Source organism: Salvelinus fontinalis, chromosome 41 (assembly GCF_029448725.1).
Source record: "Salvelinus fontinalis isolate EN_2023a chromosome 41, ASM2944872v1, whole genome shotgun sequence".
NCBI classification, from domain to species: domain Eukaryota; kingdom Metazoa; phylum Chordata; class Actinopteri; order Salmoniformes; family Salmonidae; genus Salvelinus; species Salvelinus fontinalis.
In genome coordinates this window covers 6,167,849-6,185,920 of record NC_074705.1, presented here as the reverse complement: position 1 = coordinate 6,185,920, position 18,072 = coordinate 6,167,849, and positions in this window count along the sequence as shown.

Here is an 18,072-nt window from a genome sequence, read left to right as displayed (position 1 = left end):
TGTAGAGTATTATGAATCAGCTAGATTGAGTGAAAATGTGTGGTTTCAGAGAACATTTCCAAAGGAACACACAATCTTAGAGCTACATGTGTATCCACGGCTCCCAAAGTGTGTTGTGCTGAATAACGCTTATCTCTATGACATTTTCCTATATACATGATTTGTAAAGCATTTATGTAGGCCTTTTAAGGGTCTTGCGTCTTTATCAGGCCGCTGTAAGACATGATTGGTTCAAGGACTTTCTCTTGAGACTTGCCAAGGGAATAAAACCAATGTTTCAAGCCACAAGTTCTATACCATATAGGAAGAACCACCATGACCCACCATTTGGGAATTAAACCGTGCCCCGAGATGACAAATGGACTCTCTCCCTCCTGTGAGTGCTGTAGGAGTATGCAGACTGTTAGTGCTGTGGGAGTATGCAGACTGTTAGTGCTGTGGGAGTATGCAGACTGTTAGTGCTGTAGGAGTATGCAGACTGTTAGTGCTGTGGGAGTATGCAGACTGTTAGTGCTGTGGGAGTATGCAGACTGTTAGTGCTGTGGGAGTATGCAGACTGTTAGTGCTGTGGGAGTATGCAGACTGTTAGTGCTGTGGGAGTATGCAGACTGTTAGTGCTGTGGGAGTATGCAGACTGTTAGTGCTGTGGGAGTATGCAGACTGTTAGTGCTGTGGGAGTATGCAAATTGTTAGTGCTGTGGGAGTATGCAGACTGTTAGTGCTGTGGGAGTATGCAGACTGTTAGTGCTGTGGGAGTATGCAGACTGTTAGTGCTGTGGGAGTATGCAGACTTAGTGCTGTGGGAGTATGCAGACTTAGTGCTGTGGGAGTATGCAGACTATTAGTGCTGTGGGAGTATGCAGACTATTAGTGCTGTGGGAGTATGCAGACTGTTAGTGCTGTGGGAGTATGCAGACTGTTAGTGCTGTGGGAGTATGCAGACTGTTAGTGCTGTGGGAGTATGCAGACTGTTAGTGCTGTGGGAGTATGCAGACTGTTAGACCTGTGGGAGTATGCAGACTGTTAGTCCTGTGGGAGAATGCAGACTGTTAGTCCTGTGGGAGAATGCAGACTGTTAGTCCTGTGGGAGTATGCAGACTGTTAGTGCTGTGGGAGTATGCAGACTGTTAGTGCTGTGGGAGTATGCAGACTGTTAGTGCTGTGGGAGTATGCAGACTGTTAGTGCTGTGGGAGTATGCAGACTGTTAGTGCTGTGGGAGTATGCAGACTGTTAGTGCTGTGGGAGTATGCAGACTGTTAGTGCTGTGGGAGTATGCAGACTGTTAGTGCTGTGGGAGTATGCAGACTGTTAGTGCTGTGGGAGTATGCAGACTGTTAGTGCTGTGGGAGTATGCAGACTGTTAGTGCTGTGGGAGTATGCAGACTGTTAGTGCTGTGGGAGTATGCAGACTGTTAGTGCTGTGGGAGTATGCAGACTGTTAGTGCTGTGGGAGTATGCAGACTGTTAGTCCTGTGGGAGTATGCAGACTGTTAGTCCTGTGGGAGTATGCAGACTGTTAGTGCTGTGGGAGTATGCAGACTGTTAGTGCTGTGGGAGTATGCAGACTGTTAGTGCTGTGGGAGTATGCAGACTTAGTGCTGTGGGAGTATGCAGACTGTTAGTGCTGTGGGAGTATGCAGACTGTTAGTGCTGTGGGAGTATGCAGACTGTTAGTCCTGTGGGAGTATGCAGACTGTTAGTGCTGTGGGAGTATGCAGACTGTTAGTGCTGTGGGAATATGCAGACTGAGACACATGTTTGCATAATACTCAATCCGTGCCTGGGGCCTGAGTACCTGACACATATGACATCACTAGTCCCTTAATCAAATCCATATGGCGACTATGTTCTCTCTCTCTCTCGCTCTCTCTCTCTCTGTCTCTCTCTCTCTCTGTCTCTCTCTCTCTCTGTCTCTGTCTCTGTGTTTGTGTAAAGGCTGAACTGACTATGTAGTAGGCCACAGTGAGTCTGGGATCCTTTGACCTTGTTACACAATAAGCTGACTGTCTGTGGAGTCTGGCCATCCTGAGGGCTGCTTTAGTTCTACTGTCTCAGAAACAGGCAACCTGATAGAAGTGTATCAGCGTTAGATAATATATAGTATTGAGTACCACAGTATAAGTCATAAAATACAGAAATGGTTCCAATCGTTTTTTCACCATTAATTTTTCCATCTGGGATTTTAGAACTACTTCAAATAAGGTCTGTGTTTCATGTAGACTTACACTGGCGTGACGTTTTGATAGCCTGGCCTGTGTTTCATGTAGACTTACCTTGGCGTGACGTTTTGATAGCCTAGTCTGTGTTTCATGTAGACTTACGCTGGTGTGAGGTTTTGATAACCGGGTCTGTGTTTCATGTAGACTTACCCTGATGTGACGTTTTGATAACCGGGTCTGTGTTTCATGTAGACTTACCCTGGTGTGATGTTTTGATAACCGGGTCTGTGTTTCATGTAGACTTACCCTGATGTGACGTTATGATAGCCTGGTCTGTGTTTCATGTAGACTTACCTTGGCGTGATGTTTTGATAACCGGGTTTGTGTTTCATGTAGACTTACCCTGATGTGACGTTTTGATAACCGGGTCTGTGTTTCATGTAGACTTACCCTGGTGTGATGTTTTGATAACCGGGTCTGTGTTTCATGTAGACTTACCCTGATGTGACGTTATGATAGCCTGGTCTGTGTTTCATGTAGACTTACCTTGGCGTGACGTTTTGATAGCCGCGCAAATCTACCTCGGACAAGGTAACTTTGATCAATAATTAGCATTATGAATTGTTTTAAGTAAATTGAGGCTAATATATTGATAAAACACCTTGTCTGAGAGAGAATTACACGGCTATCAAAACGTCATGTCAAGGTAAGCCTACACTGAACACACAATCCATTTACATTTTTTGCCAAATTCACGATGTGAAAAATAAATGGCGGAAAAAACATAGGATGCTGTGGTAGCCATGCTGGTTAAGTGTGCCTTGAATTCTAAATAAATCCCAGTGTCACCAGCAAAGCACCTGCACACAATCACACCTCCTCCTCCATGCTTCACGGTGGGAACCACACATGTACTCTGCGTCTCACAAAGACACGGTGGTTGGATCCAAAAAACTCAAATTTGGACTCATCAGACCAAAGGACGGATTTTCACCGGTCTAATGTCCATTGCTCATGTTTCTTGGCCCAGGCAAGTCTCTTCTTATTATTAGTGTCCTTTAGTAGTGTCTTTGTGAGACGCAGAGTAGGTGAACGGATGATCTCCGCATGTGTGGCTCCCACCGTGAAGCATGGAGCATGAAGCATGGAGGAAGAGGTGTGATGGTGTGCGGGTGCTTTGCTGGTGACACTGGGATTTATTTAGAATTCAAGGCACACTTAACCAGCATGGCTACCACAGCATTCTGCAGCGATACGCCATCCCATCTGGTTTGCGCTTAGTGGGACTATCATTTGTTTTTCAACAGGACAATGACCCAACACACCTCCAGGCTGTGTAAGGGCTATTTGACCAAGAAGTACAGTGATGGAGTGCTACATCAGATGACCTGGCCTCCACAATCACCCGACCTCAACCCAATTGAGATGGTTTGAGATGAGTTGGACCGCAGAGTGAAGGAAAAGCAGCCAACAAGTGCTCAGCATATGCGGGAACTCCTTAAAGACTGTTGGAAAAGCATTCCATGTGAAGCTGGTTGAGAGAATGCCAATAGTGTGCAAAGCTAGGTGCCTTTATCCCTTCACTAAGGGACCTTACAGATAATTGTATGTGTGGAGTACAGAGATGAAGTAGTCATTCAAAAATCATGTTAAACACTATTATAGCACACAAAGTGAGTCCATGTGACTTGTTAAGGACATTTTTACCCCTGAACTTATTTAGGCTTGCCATAACAAAGGGGTTGAATACTTATTGACTCAAGACATTTCAGCTTTTCATGTTTAATTAATTTGTTTAAAAAAAATGTGTATTGTGTGTATGCAAATTACCAAAAAACCTAAATGTAATCAATTTTAAATACAGGCTGTAACACAACAAAATGTGGAAAGAGTCAAGGAGTGTGTGTACTTTCCGAAGGCACTGTAGATCTGACTCTGGACCAGCACCTGCTACCATGCACATGGTATAAAGGCTCTGATCATAAACGTATATGTTGTGTATCAACCTGCATTATTTAATAGTAGTCATGTATCACTCCAAAGACTTGTATTCCAGTCATCTTTTATACGCAGATGTAAACTTATATATGTCTGATATATGGCGATGACCTGCTCATGAACCTCAATGTCTTTCCCTGTCTGTCCTATCCCCATGAACATGAACCCAGGACTGATATGCTAGACCTAGCTACTGTAGGTAGAACGATAATTCAGTAAACCTCAAATATGCTGTTGCTAAGCGTTAAATCACTGGTTGCCTTTGTTATTTACAGTTTGGGAAAAGGTGCTAAGGAGGGGAAGCTGCTATTTAACTTGTACAGCCACTCCCTTCCACCCCTACTGTTCTAAGTGTCTAGTGTTCCTTCCAGCAAGGTCCCAGCTTGAAACAATACAGGGCTAGGATTAGTGCAATTAACATACCTGCACTTCAAAGTGGAAAAACACCGGCGCTGTGTTAGATTACAGCTAACATCAGCAACACTTGTTAAACGCAAGCGACCGGGGGCTGCAGCTGTAGCCTGGAACTAAAGTTGTTCTTAATAAAGTCATATCCGTCATTTCCCTCTGCATGCATCATCTATAAACAGTGGTCAGTGATTATATACAGCGGAAATGGTTTCCTAATCCATGGTTTCATTATTTTGCGATGCAACGGTGGAAGAATCCACAGGCTATGTCCCCTATTAGGAAGTAAATATGCCCCCCGTGACACAACTTCATCGCGTAGCTATTTCAAAACAACCCTGGACCGTGGGGACACTTTTCTGTCTCTTCTCTGGAAACAGTTCTATAATTAGATTTAAACGTGACTTGTTCTACAGAAGAAGTAACCAGCATTAGAACAAGACTTTACTTTAACCAGACACCCAAGATAGAGCCAGGTCTCAAGAAGACGACCCTATTCTACTGTACATCTGTTGTGACCCCGACAAGGTGGGGTCAGATTGTGGGCTGTTCACATGAATAGGCCTCTGATGGCACATTAAGGCACATCAATGACAACCAAGGGATCGCTACAGCATCACTTCACATGCTTTATTACAGGAGTTGTCCACTCCCTAATCCTCCCTGCCTTATCATTCAGCTGGCTAGTCAGGGTTTCCGTTACAGCAAGCCAACCAACTGCTAGCTGGATCTCTGGGTTAAACCCACTAGCCTAGACAACAGATAAAGATGTGAGTCTGTGTGTTGACCAGGAATGTAAATGATGGTGATTGGGGCTTTAGGCGTGACACTCACTGGAATTTATTTAGCAGAGACTCTAGACGGCAGATGACAGATTTCTTCTGTGGTGTGTGTGTGTGTGTGTGTGTGTTTAGGTTGAGATTGTGGCTCATTGTGTCTGACTGAGAATGACATCATCCCCCGTCTTGGAGCTTCCATAAGGGATGAGAGGAAGGAGAGATGGGAGGATGGGAGGAGGAGGGATGGGAGGATAGGAGGGATGGGAGGAGGGCTGTGGTTTGGGATCCTGGTTAGTTGGAGAGAGTTCACTCTATTGTCTAGCTGCTTCCTGTCCAGGCAGCTCAGCTCTCATTGAGTGTCTGAAACACCCATCACCACGGCCATTATCTCTCCCTCATTGAATTCATCAAGCTTTCCTCAGCATGAGGCCTGTAGGCCTGATAAACAAGACATGGTGGACGTCACTACTACCTATGTCAGGGACTGGCTGACATAGACTTAGTGTTGATTTATTAAATGAGAGCTTCCCTTGCACTCACGACTCACACGGCCCATGTTGATGCTGTCGTCATCTGGGCCGAGAGTGTTCTCACCTCAGCGACAAGACACAACAGATGGTTTGGATCTGTCTGAGCTCTTGGGGTCTCTACAGTGGGAAATCTTGGAGAGATGTGAGAGAGAATTGTAGAGTGGCCAAACTAGCCCAGCCCAACCTAGGCCATCTGGCCCCTCCCAGTGTGAAGGAAGATGTATAGAGGAAGACTTTTAGGTTTGATATAAAGGTCTGCCATTGAGCCTAGAGCAGAGTTACCGTAGTCAAGTTAATGCACGTTGTCTACAAACAGTTATACCCACAATTTATAATAAGATGCTCAAGTTTGGACACTTCTACGGTGCGGCGGTGCCAAACGGAACCGAGCCAAAACTTTACCGGCAGTCACAGAGCCAAAAAGCTACATCAGATTTGGTCTTTGTTATTTTGGGTAATCATAAAACTGCCAGTAATACATAGGAGCTTGAAACGTGAGATCATTATGTTCTTTGTTCTAACAATGAGTGTGCTTTAAAATATGAGGTCATACTATACTTATATTAAATTAGAGATCCAGCCACAGTGTTTATGCCGAGGGTTTTATTATCATGTGCTTGCTTGTCCACATCGTTCCTACCTTCTCTCTAGCTACATACTGAACGTTTCTGAGTATTGGCAAAAACCATTCCCTGCTGTCATCCTGAGGATATAGAACAGGGAGGAGCAGGTAGAGGAGGAATGATGTGTAATGTCCTCAGTCTAACCCGAGACTTGTAAATAGGATGTTAATGTCTTGGTATGTGTGGTGCTAACTTGTTGCCATGGTTAAAACTACATCTGGATCCCAAGTTGCAGAAGTACTGTAGTGTCTATGGTACATGGTAACAACAAACGTTACAATAGTATTCTACGTTTCAGTTTACGGGCCTACATTTTGTGTCGATTGGAACCATTTTCTTATGACTTGAGGGAGGCCGAAATATTGAATACAAGAAACACAAAAATACAAAAAAGTAACCAAAGACTGTAAAGCCTTTGATATAACACCACTTCAACCAGCAGCATCCCTGATAGAGACTAACAGTGTCAGACCCTGACTTGTGTTCAGCCCCCTGACTCTGACAATGATCCTCCCCAGTTCACTCTCTCACTAAGCCAACTCTATGGCCTCTTCAACTCACTAGACTCCCGCATGAACTTCTTTTGACCCCCCCCCCCCCCCTCCAACTCTAACAGTTCTCCGTAAGGCACCTCTTTTATTACCAGAGGATTACCTGGGGGGTGACCCCCACACATTTATCTCCAGATATTGGCTCCCTTTGCTCTTGCTGCTTGATACAGTCGGACAAAATGTTTTTATGTGGAGGGAGAGAAAAGTAAAGGGGGGGGGGTTAATGGCACTGTAGATATCTGATCTTGTTCACTTCCCCCTGGCCTCATGTGCTGTTGCTGTATCCTTTAATGTTACACAAATTGCCCTCTCAGGTTTCTCTAAACCTGTGGTAAACTGTACCCCTCCGAAACGCTCATAACATCAAGAGAATAATATGAGATCTGCATCAAACACCAACATAATACAACAATCACACACAGTGTGTTGCTTATTCGGTCATGTAGAAAGATAGAATGGCTGAGGGTAGAGCAGGTACTTGATTATTCACTTGAAATGGTTGCTCAAAAGCAGTTGTGCCAAGGAATGGATTTGCTAACCACCATTTTGTAATTAGATTATGTTTCTGGGGGGGATGTTGTTTTTCTATAGTGCTGCAGTTGATGGAAGTAGTCTTTCGAGTTGTGTGGCCTTTAAAACTACTATAATTAGCCGCTCCAGCCATTGGGCTGCTGTATACTTGTTACAATTGACTGAGAACTGGTCAAGTCTCTGGATTCCTGTCGTAAAAAGCCTGGATTTTGTTTTATGTTGAGCCATGGGTATTCACACGATTTGAATTACATTTCTGTAATGTTCTCCAAGAAGCTTGGTGGGCTTGTAAAATGTTAAAGTGTTTTAATTTAGTGCTTTTACACCTTGTCCACGTGGCTTTTGTGAACAACTTACATTAGTCCGGTTGTCTTGTATTGTGTGTCGTTGTGTTGCCATCACAAGTGGTGCATTTTTCAGTTTTTACTACATAGCCGAGTTTTGCCATTTTGAATATAGACAGAATAAATGGAAAAGGTCTTCATCAGTCTTCACAGACACCTGCGTTGGGCCAGGCCAGGAGAAGAGGAGGGAGACATTTCAGACACTACAGAGTTTCTTATTTCCCTGGTTGAAACATCTCATCAAAGCCCCCAAGATGCACTGGGACAGGGTGGTCCCTGTGACAGCTCTTCATTGTTTCCTGCCAAACACCTAGTCTAGTTTTACGGTTTGGTTTCTATATCATGACTTGACATCCGACCACCTTCAGTCTCGACAAGTTCTCCCAAGGCTTCAGGATATGGCCTTGAATTAATCTCTCCCATTTTAACCACAAACTATTCATCTGTCCCATTGTAACCACAAACTCAACCCCTTGTCTCAGTTTCAGCCAGTCTATTCTTCTTGGACTTGCTACATTTGAAAGTCGACACTTGTAAATTCCCTGTGTTAGTGAGGGTGGGTGGGGACATGTTAGATAACAGTTATTAGCAGACTGACCTAGCTTGCCTCTAACAAAGGGCTGCATTCACACCAAACAAGTAAACAAACTTGATGGCGGCCGTGTCGAGTCTGCGTCAGCAGCCGAATTCCCGTCAAGGAAAAGTAAATTGAACCTCCATCCCCATAAATGTTAGTAATGAACAGTTATCACCTCAACATTTGCCGTTTCCTAACTCTTTGCGCGAGTTACGAGGTCGACTTTAGATTTTACACAAAGTTAATAAAACTGTGTGTACACCACATTACCTTCCATGTTGATGGGATAGCTCCATGAATAATAGCAGATACAAATCCAACTCTGACTCATTGAGGACGTAACACAACATGGCTTTGGAACATTACTCCTAATATATGGTGAATGCTCACGTTTATATCTGTGGAATAGAAGTATGTCCAATGATCTGAAGTAAAACAAATCAAATAACATTTTATTTGTCACATGCGCCGAATACAACAGCTGTAGACCTTACTGTGAAATGCTTTTTTACAAGCCCTTAACCAACAATGCAGTTTTAAGAAAATAGAGTTAAGAAAAGATTTACTAAATAAACTAGAGTAAAAAAATGAGAAGTAACACAGTAAAATAACAATAATGATATACAGGGGGTACCGGTACCGAGTCAATGTGCAAGGGTACAGGTTAGTCCAGGTAATTTGTACATGTAGGTAGGGGTATGGCTTAGGATTTATTGGTGTTTGTAACAATACAGAGTTGTATTTTTACATTTTTTTGTATTTAACTAGGCAAGTCCGTTAAGAACAAATTATTATTTACAATGATAGCCTAGACCGGCCAAACCCGGACGACGCTAGGCCAATTGTGCGCGGCCCTATGAGACTCCCAATCACGGAGTTGTAAGAGCTGTCGCTCTCCTCATCCTCAGAAGAGGTGAGGAGAGAAGGATCTTCGGACCAAAATGCGGAGTTAGGGAAATAAGCCATTTTTATTACACATACGACGTAGACTAAACAAAACAAAACACTTTCAAAACTACAAAATAAGAAAACGACGTACAACGGAACCTGAACATAAAATTACATGGACAAACGTAAACTTACGAACAGGAACGAACATCAAAACGAACGAACAGCAAAACAGCTCCAAATGTGAAAAAACATCGACAACACGATAGACATCACAGGAGACAATCACCCCCAAACACACAGTGATAATGCCCTACCTAAATATGACTCTTGATTAGAGGAAAATGCAAACCACCTGCCTCTAATCAAGAGCCATACCAGGCAAACCGAAACCAACATAGAAACAGGTAACATAGACTGCCCACCCAAAACACATGCCCTGACCAAAAACACATAAAAACTAACATAAATAGGTCAGGACTGTTACAGTACCCCCCCCCCAAGGTGCGAACGCCGGGCGCACCAGCACAAAGTCCAGGGGAGGGTCCGGGTGGGCAGTTGACCACGGTGGTGGTTCCGGTTCCGGACGCTGTCCCCATACCACCATAGTCACTCCCCTCTTCTGTCTACCCCTACCACTGACCACCCAAACATTACCTTCCCCTAAAAAATCAGCTAGCACCGGAACAAGGGGCAGCACCGGGACAAGGGGTAGCACCGGGACAAGGGGCAGCACAAAAACAAGGGGCAGCACCAGGATAAGGACCATCACTGGAATAAGGGGCAGCACCGGGACAAGGGGCAGCACCGGGACAAGGGGCAGCACCGGGACAAGGGGCAGCACCGGGACAAGGGGCAGCACCGGGACAAGGGGCAGCACCGGGACAAGGGGCAGCACCGGGACAAGGGGCAGCACCGGGACAAGGGGCAGATCCCGGCTGAAGGACTCTGGCAGGTCCTGTTTGGACGGCTCTGGCAGGTCCATGCTGGCTGACGGCTCTCGACGCTCATGGCAGACTGACGGCTCTCTACGCTCATGGCAGGCTGACGGCTCTCGACGCTCATGGCAGGCTGACGGCTCTCGACGCTCATGGCAGGCTGACGGCTCTCGACGCTCATGGCAGGCTGACGGCTCTCGACGCTCATGGCAGGCTGACGGCTCTCGACGCTCATGGCAGGCTGACGGCTCACGACGCTCATGGCGCTCTGACGGCTCTGGCTGCTCATGGCTCTCTGACGGCTCTGGCTGCTCATGGCTCACTGACGGCTCTGGCTGCTCATGGCTCTTTGACGGCTCTGGCTGCTCATGGCTCACTGACGGCTCTGGCTGCTCATGGCTCACTGACGGCTCTGGCTGCTCATGGCTCGCTGACGGCTCTGGCTGCTCATGGCTCGCTGGCGGCTCTGGCAGATCCTGTCTGGTTGGCGGCTCTGGCAGATCCTGTCTGGTTGGCGGCTCTGGCAGATCCTGTCTGGTTGGCGGCTCTGGCAGATCCTGTCTGGTTGGCGGCTCTGGCAGATCCTGTCTGGTTGGCGGCTCTGGCAGATCCTGTCTGGCTGACGGCTCTAGCGGCTCCTGTCTGGCTGATGGCTCTAGCGGCTCCTGTCTGGCTGACGGCTCTGTAGGCTCATGGCAGACGGGCGGCTTTGCAGGCTCATGGCAGACGGGCGGCTTTGCAGGCTCCTGGCAGACGGATGGCTCAGATGGCGCTGGGGAGACGGATGGCTCAGATGGCGCTGAGGAGACAGATGGCTCAGATGGCGCTGGGGAGACGGATGGCTCAGATGGCGCTGGGGAGACGGATGGCTCAGATGGCGCTGGGGAGACGGATGGCTCTGGCCGGATATGGCGCACTGTAGACCTGGTGCGTGGTGCCGGAACTGGAGGCACCGTGCTAATGATAAGCACCTTCCTACTAGTGCGGGGAGCAGAGACAGGGCACACTGAACTCTCAAAGCGTACTCTATACCTGGTGCGTGGTACCGGCACTGGTGGCACCTGGCTGAGGGCACGCACCTCAGGACTAGTACGGGGAGAAGTGACAGTGTGTACAGGACTTGGGAGACGCACAGGTGGCTTAGTGCGTGGGGCCGGAACTGGAGGCACCGAACTGGATACACGCACTATAAGGAGAGTGCGTGGAGGAGGAACAGGGCTCTGGAAATGCACTGGTAGCCTAGTGCGTAATATAGGCACTGTAGGTACTAGGCTGGGGCGGGGAGGTGGCGCCGGAAATACCGGACCGTGCAGGCGTACTGGCTCTCTTGAGCATTGAGCCTGCCCAACCTTACCTGGTTGAATGCTCCCGGTCGCCCTGCCAGTGCGGCGAGGTGGAATAGCCCGCACTGGGCTATGCAGGCGAACCGGGGAAACCATGCGTAAGGCAGGTGCCATGTATGCCGGCCCGAGGAGACGCACTGGAGACCAGACGCGTTGAGCCGGCCTCATGACACCTGGCTCAATGCCCAATCTAGCCCTACCAGTGCGGGGAGGTGGAATAACCCGCACTGGGCTATGCACACGTACAGGAGACACCGTGCGCTCTACTGCGTAACACGGTGTCTGCCCGTACTCCCGCTCTCCACGGTTAGCCTGGGAAGTGGGCGCAGGTCTCCTACCTGCCCTTGGCCCACAACCCCTTAGCCCCCCCCCAAGAAATTTTTGGGAGTTACTCACGGGCTTTTCGGGCTTCCGTGCAAGACGTGTCCCCTCATAATTCCGGTTACGAGCTTGAATCTCCGGCTTCCATCCACGTCTCCTAGCTGCCTCCTCATACCAGCGCTCCTGGGCTGTGGCTGCCTCACTCTTCTCACGAGAGCAGCGATTTCCTCCAGTTTGCGCCCAGGGTCCTCTACCAGACAGGATCTCCTCCCAAGTCCAAAAGTCCTTGTTGCTCCGTCGAGCATTTTTCCCATACCGCTTGGTCTCTGTATTTTGGTGGGTGATTCTGTCATAGCTGTCGCTTTCCTCATCCTCGGACGAGGTGAGGAGAGAAGGATCTTCTGACCAATATGCGGAGTTAGGGAAATATGCCATCTTTATTTATAATAAAACTGATGACACGAAAACACTTTAACAAACTACAAAATAAGAAAACGACGTACAACGGAACCTGAACATAAAATTACATGGACAAACGTAAACTTACGAACAGGAACGAACATCAAAACGAACGAACAGCAAAACAGCTCCAAATGTGAAAAAACATCGACAACACGATAGACATCACAGGAGACAATCACCCCCAAACACACAGTGATAATGCCCTACCTAAATATGACTCTTGATTAGAGGAAAATGCAAACCACCTGCCTCTAATCAAGAGCCATACCAGGCAAACCGAAACCAACATAGAAACAGGTAACATAGACTGCCCACCCAAAACACATGCCCTGACCAAAAACACATAAAAACTAACATAAATAGGTCAGGACTGTTACAGGAGTGTTACAGCCTGGAATCGAACCAGGGTGTCTGTAGTGACGCCTCAAGCAGTGCCTTAGGCCGCTGCGCCAATCAAAATGAAGCAATACACAGCACTTGACATAAACCATTAGACCTTACATCAGGGGAAAGTCATGTCAGAGAGAAGCCCCTTAACTCTGGTTGTTCTGAGCAATCCAGACCCCTGGTTTGTACAAAATATGTTCATGTCTCTTTTGGCATGTGTTGTTACTGACTGCTGAATGTCATTTGACATGACAGAACACAGAATGACACAAGATTGCAAATATAATTCCTCCGAAAAGATTTGCATGAAATGCCACTGTGATTACGGGCAGATGCCATCAAAACACAAACTGTCACATCCCAGTTTGAATGAAACGTTTTCACAATTCAGCCAGACAGAGAGAGAGCCGTACGGCTTGGAGAATGGAGAATGCATTCACCTCGACAAGAGATTTCAACTGGCAGCTCTGGGCTCCTTTTCCCCCATAATTCACTCACTATCTTGACACCATGTTGGCGGGAGAGCATGAGCAGCTCCAGCACATTGTACAGACAGACACAGCTGCTGCTGCCAGCCTCAGAGACGTCATGTTCAAGTCTACGTCCTAAATGGCACCCTTTTCCTGTTATAGTGTGGTATACTTTGGACCAGGGTCCATAGGGCTCTGGTCATAATTAGTGCACTATATAGGGAATGGGGTGCCATTTGGGACGCACTCAACCTTCAAGCTGTCAGTCGCTTCCTTCCAGCCTGACAATATGAAAAGAACTTCCTTTACCCATGTTGTGCCAGCCATAATTTAAGAGGTACTGTGTAGGCTATCCACTCAAACTACTGCTACAGAGAGTGAGAAATCAGACTGCTTGTAAAAGTATCCTCAACATGTAACTCCTGGCATTTTTGCTCCTCTGTTGTAATTGAAGACTCGTCTTTACTCACTCATCAGATTCTATGGAGGCAGAACATGGGGAAGACATTTCAGGCTTACTGGTGTGTTAACTGCTAGATTTCCTTCACAGAGTTCCATTTACTTTTTGGAATACCTCTGGGGGAGTGGAATGAAACCCTAATAGCTGGACACACTTACGCAAGGGAGGAATCCATTTATACAAGGGACAGTGACACAAACTTGGCAAATCATAACTGGGCTTAAATTCCCTGGAAGTTGGAGAGTTTTACAGTACATGAAAATGCGGGAAGGAAGGGTTGGGAGGAATCGTTCATTATGCAAAGCACTGATGTGCTTAATCATCCAAAGTAATACACTGTCTCTCTTTCTCTGTCTCACAGGGTGAAAATAGGAGCTGAGAGCAGAGTACGTACTCTGTGGTTTGCCAGGCTAATCACTGCATTCTGTCAGAGATATGTAATCACACGACGCCATTCAATGACGGCTCCTGGACCTAATAGGCCCACACATTTACAGAGGTAACGGAGAAACGTCTGACAGCTCTGCACACTAAGAAAAGCACTTACACGTCGTAAAACGGGCCCTTAATCATTATGTCCAAGGTTTTAGTTATAGTTCACCTCCTAGACACATTACTGGTTGCGGTTCAACTAGGTCCTGTACTGTGGTAAAAATATGGCCATCATTATAGATCTTGTGTATTGAGTACAGTGCACTAAAAGTGTCCATTAGTTGTGCAGTGGGTTTTGAACAGGCTTTCTCATCACAATACGTAACCTGGTGGGATCTGCTTCAGTTCTATTAGAGGCAGAACTTAGTGGAGCACACTGATCAAAGCGTTGGTCTCATCATTGTCACGTCCATGGCTAGACAATCCTCTCACTATCTGGGCAGTAGAGGAGGAAGAGGGACAGTTGGCAGACTAGTCCGTCAGGTCACAATCAGGAATCAGCTCACATTTTCCAATCGGTCCAAGGCCACGCCTGTGTGACACAATTACAGTGTGTACAGGTGTGGGATCTTAATTTGACCAGTTTCTCACAGCAGGAACGTAATCCTGCAGCAACAGGACATGTGAATTATTATGTGGATTATAATTAAATTGACATTTTTGTAGGGGTTGATGCATTTTTCGTAAGGGAAAATCAAGTCTGAAATTACAAACTTTAGAATCCTTTTTAAACTTCCCCTGGTTTAGGTCTTAGGTTTGATTTATTCACACCAAAGAAAATAAGTGAAAGACAAAACAGTAGAGATAAAAAACTTGTAAAAACAGTGTGCAGGTGAGGTATGAAGCCCAAAAGGGCTTATATGAAAACCACAACATAACTATAAGTCCAAAAAGAAAAAGTTTGCAACAGGGTGATCAAATTAACTGTAAAGACAGAAAAGAAGAGAGAGAAGTGGATTTCCCCTTAGGTTCCATATTTAGTTTAGTTTGTAGCTTCAGCCACCTCAAGAGGATACGTTTCTACCTGAATACACACTGTATCATGTGAACTGCCATAAAACATATATACAGGCTTTTCAAGTTCAGACAAGAAAGTATTCAGAGAGGAAGTCATAAAACAAACCACATTAACTACAATAATCGTCTAACAGGTCTGGTTAGTAGGTATTTTCGTACGAAAAAAGCAGTATTCTTGTGAATGAGAGTTTAAGGGATGAATCGTAGGACACTGACACAACTCTCACACTTGCAGAAATTCTGAATGCACGGAGTATATGCTGGCTGAATCGCTTGAGCCAAAATTCCCTCAGTCCGTATTTCCCAGAAGTGGAAGGTCAAAGATGTACTGACACAACCGGAGCCGAGTTCCAGCCCGCTTTGTTTGGACAAAGCACATCGAGGGGAGTCTGTGTCATCTGTATGTTTAGAAGGAGTTGGTGAATATGTCATAGCTGTGTGATGATTCTGGACCTCACCACAGTTCCTGTGGTTGGGACTTAGAGCACACTACTACACACATTTCAAACAATGTCACCTCTTCACACATGGAAAACAAAGTCGTTGAGAGTTTGCTTACTGAAAGTGTACGTGTGTCTCTGCTCTTCTCCTTTCCAAGTCCATGACCTCTATGTTTGTAACTCTTTCCACATCAAAAAGCAGAGATAAACGATCATATAACATTTTTTACATTCCAATTAAAGATGGTTTCATGTTTCTTTTATCTTATTCCTTGCTGGGGATAAACATTTTGCTGGCAAGTCACGACATTCTGTCATGTTTTCTTTATACCTTCAGCCCTACACTGACATTCCAAACAGGAATGTACAGCATGTGTAAGTGTATCAAAGCATTCTGGGAGCCGTGGCAATACAGGTGTGCTATTCCTTAATTAAAGTCATGACCAACTGTTAAGAGTCTTGGCTGGATGCTCTTTCATCTAATTGGTCAGTAACAGATGATTCATCACTCTGTTGCCTCTAGTAGTTAATGAGAGAGTTGTAGCATCTAAAATAGATAGTCAAGATGTGACAGGGGATCCTGCTTGTGCCTGCACCAGTAACAGCTGGACGATAACTTCTCAAAACATAGTCCTGGACATTTGTAGTCGATCCTACCCTGAAGGTGTAGTCATACTGAGAGAGGTATGCTGTTCCTGCACATACATTATAATGAATTCCTGGAAGCAGATCAAAACGCCCCAATGTTCATTCTTCGAGAACTGAGAAGGAACTGCGTCCCAAATGGCACCCTATTCCCTATATAGTGCACTACTTTTGACCAGAGCCCAATATGGGGTCCTGGTCAAAAGTAGTACCCTACATAGGGAACAGGGTGCCCTTTGGGACGCAAGGTAATAATAAGCATCACAAGGAATGATGGAATGGCAGTGGAATGTTCCAGATGCACCTGAATGATGTAATCATGACAGGGTCAGTGGACCGGCACACTGAGCCCCTGTGTGTGAGATGGGACTGTAGAGAGAGAACACCTATCCATCTAACTATGCTGTCAAACCAATGACCAGAGCGCTGCTTTTTCATGAGAAACATCATTTTTATCTAAAGGTATAGTCACTCACTAACAAGAAAAGAAAAACATCCAGATTTTCATATTAACATATTAGTCAACCAAATTAACCTTTCACCTTTCAAACCCAAAAGAGACAGAGTGAGCTGAAGTGCCACGGTGCCGTACGTTACACACGTGTTGAAGTCATGTTTCAGGCAACATCTGCTGATGGTTAGAGTGCTCAGCGCTACTCTGCTCTCACACCCCACTACTGCCACACACAAACACACTGTACACTGTAGTGAGGTCCTCAGGCCTGGACATGGCTCGATAGCCAATTAATCAGAGGGGGCTGCTTGACCTCTATCAACCCCCCCAAACCCTCTCTCCCCTTTAACTCCCAGATGAACATGCTACATGAGCTTTCCAGGACTAGGAAGGGTCACCCAACAGTTGGAGGCTCAGTGCCAAAATAAAGAGGGAGAAGGAGACAATGAGAAATGAGAAAGAGAGAAGGAAATGGAGGGAGAGAGCGAGAGAGAGATAGAGAGAGAGAAGAGAGAAGGGGAGCTCTGGTGTCTCGTCTGTTCTTAAATCCCTACACATAGCCCTCGTAGTATGTAATCACACTCGCTGTTTGCCAGCAGGGTCCAGAAAGGAAATGACTGCATCCAGCGAAAATGCATCATACAACAATGGATTAACGGGCATGAAATCAAAAACTGGTGCTGCGCAGTGCTCTTCAAACGGGTGAGCTATGGCCAAGCTTTAGTGCTTAGATCACAGAGGCTATTGTCGCTCTCTTCAGACCAGTGATAATTGGGTTGTCCATCTACATTCTGTGTGTTCTGAGGTTTTGCTGTTTTGTGTTTCTGCCCCCTGTGATTATTTTTGGGAATGGCTGTCTTCAGAACAGAAGCTGCCACACGATGTATCAGGTCCTGTGATTATTTTTGGGAATGGCTGTCTTCAGAACAGAAGCTGCCACACGACGTATCAGGTCCTGAAATGGGACGACTACTACAGTTAAAGTATTTATTGAAATTGCTTTGGGGAAATATTTTAGCTGTAGACATCCAAGAGAGTCGAAGAGAATGTGTTTCCATTTTGAGCAAAAAGGTTTATGATGGTTCAAAGAAGCCTTTTTATCCCCTGGTTCATGTCCATGTTTGGTCCAAATGGTAAACACAAGACAGCAACACATGTGACAGTCTGTGTATGTGCTGGTGGGCTGTTGAATGTCAATACTCAGAGTTACTTTGAGAAAGTGACTCTACTGTTTCTTTGTCCAGGTCCAACTTTATTTTGTGATTTTGTTTGGCTTGAATAAACACTGTTCGTCATACATGCTACTTATTAAGA